This window comes from Urtica dioica, chromosome 10 (assembly GCF_054948205.1).
Source record: "Urtica dioica subsp. dioica isolate 48M chromosome 10, U.dioica_male_clone48M_v1_H2, whole genome shotgun sequence".
Taxonomy (NCBI): domain Eukaryota; kingdom Viridiplantae; phylum Streptophyta; class Magnoliopsida; order Rosales; family Urticaceae; genus Urtica; species Urtica dioica.
This window is the reverse complement of record NC_142765.1, coordinates 3,551,798-3,559,765: the sequence shown is the minus strand read 5'-3', so window position 1 is coordinate 3,559,765 and position 7,968 is coordinate 3,551,798. Positions and strand designations below refer to the sequence as shown.

The 7,968-nt window shown below is 43.1% G+C and overlaps 1 pseudogene; it reads left to right on the top strand.

The window, feature by feature from the left end:
- The first annotated feature begins 1,821 nt into the window (after positions 1–1,821).
- Positions 1,822–7,499, top strand: LOC149383098 (uncharacterized; annotated as a pseudogene).
- Positions 7,500–7,968: the final 469 nt, after the last annotated feature.

The window sequence follows — 7,968 nt, the reverse complement described above, 5'->3', positions numbered from 1 at the left end:
GAGAATAAAATATATTTAGGAGATTCCTAGAATATCTCATTTCTACCACTATGATGAGGACATGCCCCAAAAGGAGCCGCAAGCAAAATACCAAGTGCCGGAAGGACCCGTGACGAGAGCTCGAGCGAGGAGATTCAAGGAGGAGCTTAACAATCTGATCATCAAGCTCCAAGATGAAGAAGGTGACAAGCTCGCAAAGGAGAGGATTCAAGGAAGCCAAGAAACAACAATGAAGAACATTATTTGGGCTGAATTGAATTAGTCAGACTATTCCTATTTTTCTATTTTCAGTTTATGTTATTTGGGCCAAGACATGTTATTTAAAACGCCCATAATGGTTTGTATTGGGCTGGTCCTTTTGTTTTATGCTTATTAGTACTTAAATAAGGCTAAATGGGCTTATTAGGTTATGGGGCCCATGGAGCTGCGAATTTGACCTTTGTAAACTCTATAAATTAAGCCTTTAGGCTGAATGGAAGAGACAATTCTGATTTCGAGTTAAACACTTTTCTGTGAGGATTTTCATTCTCTCTTTGGTTCGTTTAGAACTATTCGAGTCTCTTACAAAGCGGTGCGTGTAGGAGTTCGAGCCCGACTCATCAGACGGCCATTCGCATCCGTTCGTGGCGTCATACGATCCACCTTCGTTCCTAAAACGTAGACGATCCGTCGCTGTGCTATTGGGGTATCGGGTCTCGGAGCTTAGTCGGCCTAGGTTCGTATCAAGTGGTATCAGAGCTAGTCTCTACTTTTAGGTCTGCTTATCCTTTGTTTTCCTTGTTTTTCTTTTCTCCATTTGTGTTGTGTTCATCCCGTACGTACGTATTTGTTGTGTTGAGTCTGTGTTTGTTTTCTTCGTATTAGGTCTGTGTTCTTTTCGTGCTAGGTCTGTGTTCTTGAGCATCAAAAAAAAAAAAAAAAGAGAATCCGTGGAGTTCAATTTTTTTTTTATTCAGTGGGGCTACATTCTAATTATCGCAGTCTGTTTTAGGAAGTCCATGTTAATCAGTTTCCAGATTTTATCATTTAGTTCGGAAATCTCATTGATTCCTAGTTTCCTGAAATCGGTTTTTCATTTAATTGCTTTTATTTCCCGAATCCTCTCTCTTGCATTTCCTGTTTTGTGTGTTCACAATCCATTTCGACATTCAAGTGGATTTAATTCCGGATTTCAGTTAGTTTCCTTATTTCCAGAATCTTTTTCCATTTAATTACCCATTCATTTGTTTCCTGATTTTGTGTGATCACAATCAATTTCAGCGTTCACATTACTTCTGAATTAGCATTTTATTTATCTCCCGGATATCAAAAAAAAAAAAAAAGAAGAAAAAAAAAAGAAAAAGAAAGAGGATCCGAAAAAAAAAAGAATTTTTGAGCTCAAGAAATTTTATTTTGCTGGTAGTTTCCTTGTGTGTTTTGGAGCGTTTTAAGGTACCCTACATCCTATTGAAATTTTGTTTCCGACCATTTGTCACATTTTGGGCTGTTTGTCGCACCTTGGGAGAATTGTTTTTGGGACTTATATAAGACCAAGTCATAACTTTACGTGGTGTTGTCTTTCTTGTTTGTGTCATTTGGGGTGTCGTTTTTATTGTTCGTGTCGTTTTGGTGTATCGTTTTCGATTTCCTTTCATCACCTTCCTGGTCTCTGAGTAGTTCGGTACGAGCCTATAGAGAGTTTGAGTGAGTGGTAAAAGGCAGAGAGAGTATAACTATCGCCATTATCAAACACGAGCGCTGAGTGATATTATTTGAGTGTAAACACGTGAGGGAGAGTTTTGTGAGGTTTTCTTTTGTTACTAACAATATCTTGCAGCAACCATGTCTAACAACGGCGACGCAGATGAGGGAATTCCAGACCGGAGGCTGATGATGCAAGCCATGATAGGAGAAATGCGGAGGATGATGAGGGAAGAGTTGGAGCCGCTACGAGAACGTGTTGAGAGAGTGGAGGAAGGCCAACAAGCTCCCAACAGAGGAAGACGAAGACAGCCTAGGGAGGAGACAGAAGATGAGATGGAGAATGATTTTGAAGAGGAGGATTATAGGAGAGGAGGACGAAACGAGAGAATGTTCGAAAGAAGACATGGAGGAAGGGACAGAGAAGACGGAGGAATTGGTGGCATCAAGCAGAAGATTCCAACATTCCAAGGGAAAAGTGACCCGGACGCCTACTTTGAATGGGAGACCAAAGCCCAGTTTGTGTTCAATTGCTACAACTACACCGAACGCAAGAAGGTAATACTTGCTGCCGCTGAATTCACTGATTATGCTATTGTTTGGTGGGATCAGCTGGTGACGAGTAGGCAACGGGATGGATAGGAGCCGATAGAGACTTGGGATGAGATGAAGGCCATCATGAGGAAGAGATTCGTGCCTCGCCACTATTACCGAGAGCTCTACCAGAAGCTTCAGCGCCTACGGCAAGGCACTCGCAGTGTTGAGGAGTACTACCGGGAAATGGAGGTTGCCATGATCCGAGCAAATATCGAGGAAGATCGCGAGTCTACCATGGCCAGATTTATCAACGGGCTGAACCCTTACATAGCGGACAAGGTGGAGTTGCAGCATTATGTCGAGATGGAGGATTTGGTTCACTTGGCCGTCAAGATTGAGAAGCAGCTCAAGACGAGGGGTAGCATGCGGGGAAACCGATTCTCAGAACAACCTGCATGGAAGAAGACCTTCAACCGAGACGAGAAGAGCAGTTTCAAACCACGAGGGGACGTAGCCAAGCCAAGCACTTCCACGGCCCCAACCACATCTAATCCTGGTCCCAGTGCTCAAAAGAAACCAGAGAGGTCATTTCAGCGAAATCGTGATATCAAGTGCTTCAAGTGCCAGGGAGTAGGTCATTTCGCGAATTAATGCCCGAATAAGAGGAGCATGACGATTCTTCCGACCGGAGAGATGATTACCGACGATGAAGAGGAAGACCAAGAGTGTACCGGAGAAGAGTCAGACGAGGAAATTGAGGCACCAGCAGAGCTCGTGTTGGTCTCTCGACGAACTATGAACGCGCAGGTTGTACGAGATGATGAGGAGCAGCGTGAAAACATCTTTCACACCAGGTGCCATATTGGTGAGAAGGTGTTCAGTGTTATCGTCGATGGAGGGAGTTGTACGAACATAGCCAGCGTTGCTGTAGTGAAGAAGCTTGGACTTCCCACGACAAACCACCCTCGTCCTTACAAGCTTCAGTGATTTAATGACGGTGAAGAGGTACGTGTCTACAAACAAGTCCTTATCAGTTTCCGGATTGGCAGCTATGAGGACTCGGTGCTCTGTGATGTGGCACCAATGGACGCGGGGCATATACTTTTGGGGCGGCCGTGGCAATTCGACCGGAGGGTGACTCATGACGGCTACACCAACAAGTACTCCCTCAGGCACAAGAATCGTACCATCACCCTCGCACCCCTTACTCCAAAGCAAGTTCATGAAGATCAACTGAGGATGCAACAAGAGAGGGAAAGGTTTAGGACCCTAGAGAAGGGAAAAGAACCAAGGGATGAGGTAAAAACAGAGAGAAAAAAAGAGAGAGTCCCAGAGAGAAAACCCGAGAGGGAAGTGGGGAGTGAAAAAAAAGATGGGGTCATGAAAAACAAAATCGGTGAGAGAAAACAAAACAACTTCTTTGCGGGAAAGAGTGATGTGAGGAAAGCCTTCTTTGCCAAACAGCCGATGATTTTACTTGTGTACAAGGAGGCTGCCTTATTCACTAACCAACATGGCGAGGTTCTACCTACTGCCATTGTTTCTCTTTTGCAGGAGTTCAAGGACGTTGTTGTTCGAGATATGCCAACAGGACTACCACCGATTCGGGGGATTGAGCACCAGATTGACCTTGTACCCGGAGCCTCGCTTCCAAACAGACCGGCCTACCGAACCAACCCTGAGGAAACGAAGGAGTTGCAACGGCAAGTCGAGGAACTTTTGTCAAAGGGGTACATTAGAGAGAGCATGAGCCCTTGCGCCGTACCAGTTCTATTGGTTCCAAAGAAGGATGGGTCCCAGAGGATGTGCGTGGATTGCCGAGCCATCAACAACATCACGGTCAGGTATCGATTTCCCATTCCTAGATTGGATGATATGCTAGACGAATTACATGGTGCGTGTGTTTTCTCTAAGATTGACTTAAAGAGTGGGTACCACCAAATTAGAATGAAAGAGGGGGATGAATGGAAAACCGCTTTTAAAACTAAACTTGGGTTGTATGAATGGTTAGTGATGCCTTTTGGTTTGACTAATGCACCTAGCACATTTATGCGACTTATGAATCATGTTTTGCGTTCGTTCATTGGTAAATTTGTGGTGGTATACTTTGATGATATTTTGATTTATAGCAAGACCCTGGATGATCATGTCTTACACTTGCGTGAGGTTTTTATTATACTCAAACGTGAACAGTTATTTGCTAACTTTGACAAGTGCACCTTTTGCACCGATCACGTTGTTTTCTTGGGTTTTATTGTAAGTTCAAAGGGAGTGCAGGTAGATGAGGAAAAGGTGAAAGCTATTCAGGAGTGGCCGACGCCGACAAATGCAGCACAAGTACGAAGTTTTCATGGCTTAGCGAGCTTTTATAGGCGCTTTGTCAGAGATTTTAGCACGATCGCTGCCCCGCTCACGGAGGTGATGAAGAAAAATGTGGCGTTCGCATGGGGACAAGCACAAGAGGAGGCGTTCACCGAAATCAAAGGGAAATTAGTCAACCCTCCTTGTCTCGCATTACCTAACTTCGATAAACCATTCGAGGTTGAGTGTGATGCATCCGGCGTGGGAATCGGAGCAGTTCTCATGCAAGATCGACGGCCGATTGCGTATTTTAGCGAAAAATTGAGTGGGGCCACCCTTAATTACCCCACTTACGACAAGGAGATGTACGCATTGATTCGAGCTTTAGAGACTTGGCAGCACTACCTTTTGCCAAGAGAGTTTGTGGTCCACACCGACCATGAGTCACTGAAGTACTTGAAGGGACAACAAAAGCTCAAAAAACGGCATGCGCAATGGATGGAGTTCATCGAGCCGTTTCCATATGTCATCAAGTACAAACAAGGTAAGGAGAATGTGGTAGCCGATGCCATTTCTCGAAGGTATGTTTTACTTTCCACTTTAGATGCTAAACTGCTTGGTTTTGAACATATCAAAGAGTTGTATCCAGAAGACCGAGAGTTTAGTGAGATATTTACGAAGTGTGAGAAGATGGCGTCGGGAGATTACTTTAGGCATGATGGATTTTTGTTCAGGCTTGGTAGACTTTGTGTGCCTAGTTGTTCTCTTCGGGAGTTGTTAGTCAGGGAAGCTCATGGTGGGGGCCTTATGGGACATTTTGGGATAGCAAAAACTCTATGAGTGATCCAAGAGCACTTTTATTGGCCTCGCATGAAGCGTGATGTTGAGAGGATCTGTGGTAATTGTATCACATGTAGGAAAGCTAAGTCGAAAGTTCAATCACACGGTATGTATACACCTTTGCCTATTCCTAGCTCACCTTGGGTAGATATATCTATGGATTTTGTGTTAGGCTTGCCTAGGACTAAGCGAGGTCGTGATTCTGTTTTTGTAGTGGTTGATAGGTTTTCAAAGATGGCACATTTTATCCCATGTCACAAAACCGATGATGCTTCTAATGTTGCTGATTTGTTCTTTTGAGAGATTGTTAGGTTGCATGGCATGCCTAGGACGATTGTCTCGGATAGGGATACCAAGTTCTTAAATTACTTTTGGAAGACCTTATGGGCTAAGTTGGGTACTAGGTTGTTGTTTTCGACTACTTGTCACCCCCAAACTGATGGTCAGACCGAAGTAGTTAATAGGACCTTGTCGACTTTGTTGAGGGCAATAATTAAGAAGAATATCAAAACTTGGGAAGATTGTTTACCACATGTTGAGTTTGCTTATAACCGCGCTATTCATTCATCTACTAAGTTCTCACCCTTTGAGATTGTCTATGGTTTTAACCCACTAACGCCATTGGATTTATCTCATATTCCTATGTCTGAGCATGTGAATTTAGATGGTGAACAGAAAGCAAAGCTTGTTAAGCAGCTTCACGAGAGGGCACGACTCAACATTGAGCGAAGAACATAGCAGTATGCGCAGCAAGCCAACAAGGGCTGCAAGAGAGTAATTTTCGAACCTGGTGATTGGGTCTGGTTACATCTGCGCAAGGAGCGTTTTTCGGAGCAACGCAAGTCCAAACTACAGCCGCGTGGCGATGGACCATTCCAAGTTATTCGCAGGATCAACGATAATGCTTACAAATTGGATCTTCCAGGTGAGTATAATGTTAGTGCTACATTCAATGTGACTGACTTATCTCCTTTTGATGCAGATCATGATTTGAGGGCAAATCCTTTTCAAGACGAGGGGAATGATGAGGACATGCCCCAAAAGGAGCCGCAAGCAAAATACCAAGTGCCGGAAGGACCCGTGACGAGAGCTCGAGCGAGGAGATTCAAGGAAGAGCTTAACAATCTGATCATCAAGCTCCAAGATGAAGAAGGTGACAAGCTCGCAAAGGAGAGGATTCAAGGAAGCCAAGAAACAACAATGAAGAACGTTATTTGGGCTGAATTGAATTAGTCAGACTATTCCTATTTTTCTATTTTCAGTTTATGTTATTTGGGCCAAGACATGTTATTTAAAACGCCCATAATGGTTTGTATTGGGCTGGTCCTTTTGTTTTATGCTTATTAGTACTTAAATAAGGCTAAATGGGCTTATTAGGTTATGGGGCCCATGGAGCTGCGAATTTGACCTTTGTAAACTCTATAAATTAAGCCTTTAGGCTGAATGGAATAGACAATTCTGATTTCGAGTTAAGCACTTTTCTGTGAGGATTTTCATTCTCTCTTTGGTTCATTTAGAACTATTCGAGTCTCTTACAAAGCGGTGCGTGTAGGAGTTCGAGCCCGACTCATCAGACGGCCATTCGCATCCGTCCGTGGCGTCATTCGATCCACCTTCGTTCCTAACACGTAAACGATCCGTCGCTGTGCTATTGGGGTATCGGGTCTCGGAGCTTAGTCGGCCGAGGTTCGTATCACACTAGAAATAGGGGTCTAAGAGAAAGCAAAAATCACACAGGTTGATAACTAAAAATTTTGACCAACTCCCCTGTGTTGGACGAAATTCTCTCTCTCCCTCTCCATCGGAATTCTGTGATTCAATTCCCATAAACATGATACGATTTGAAGTTATAAATTAGAGTCGTAGTGAGATTCGGAGTGTGCCTATACTTTCTTCTTATTTGTCTCGGAGATTACGTTTCGAAAGACTAATGTGTCATCATCAAATCCATCACCACGAGAGTACCCGGAGATTTGATCGTGGGAGCTAAAGCTAAAAGATCGAATTATTGGAGCTCAGAACGGGATCTTGAAGAACTCGATTAAAGTTTCTGTAGCTAAGGAGAAACCCGTAAGTTTTTCTAATGACTCTTCTGTTTAATTCAGTTGCTTGATATTGCTCTCATGCTTAATATTAATTAGAGTAAATCTAGATCTTGTTACATATAATCAATATTAATTAGTTCTTGTTAGTGTAATTAATTTTCCGCATGGTTATATGGGTGCATCATCACCAACAGTCTGATCTCACCCCATCAGAATCACCATCACCAACGTATCCATTATTGCAGACGTCATTCACGATTGAGCGCCGATCGAGTGTCTGGGTGTTTTGAACATCTTCATCTTTGTTCGATTCTTCCTCAACGTACTCTTCTTCTTGCAGACAAAAATGTTCGTATCGCCGTCACTGTCGCACCCTTATTGTTGTTCTGACATCTTCTTTTTCAATCGAGTAGGCTTTTTTTATTTCTAGGTTTAGGAAATTAGGGTTTCAAATGGTTTTTTGAATTAGGAATGTCGATGTTTTTCTTTGAGAGTATAACTCTATTACTAATTATATCAGTATGATTAATAATACCAAAAATTATTAAATATTAAGAAATAATAA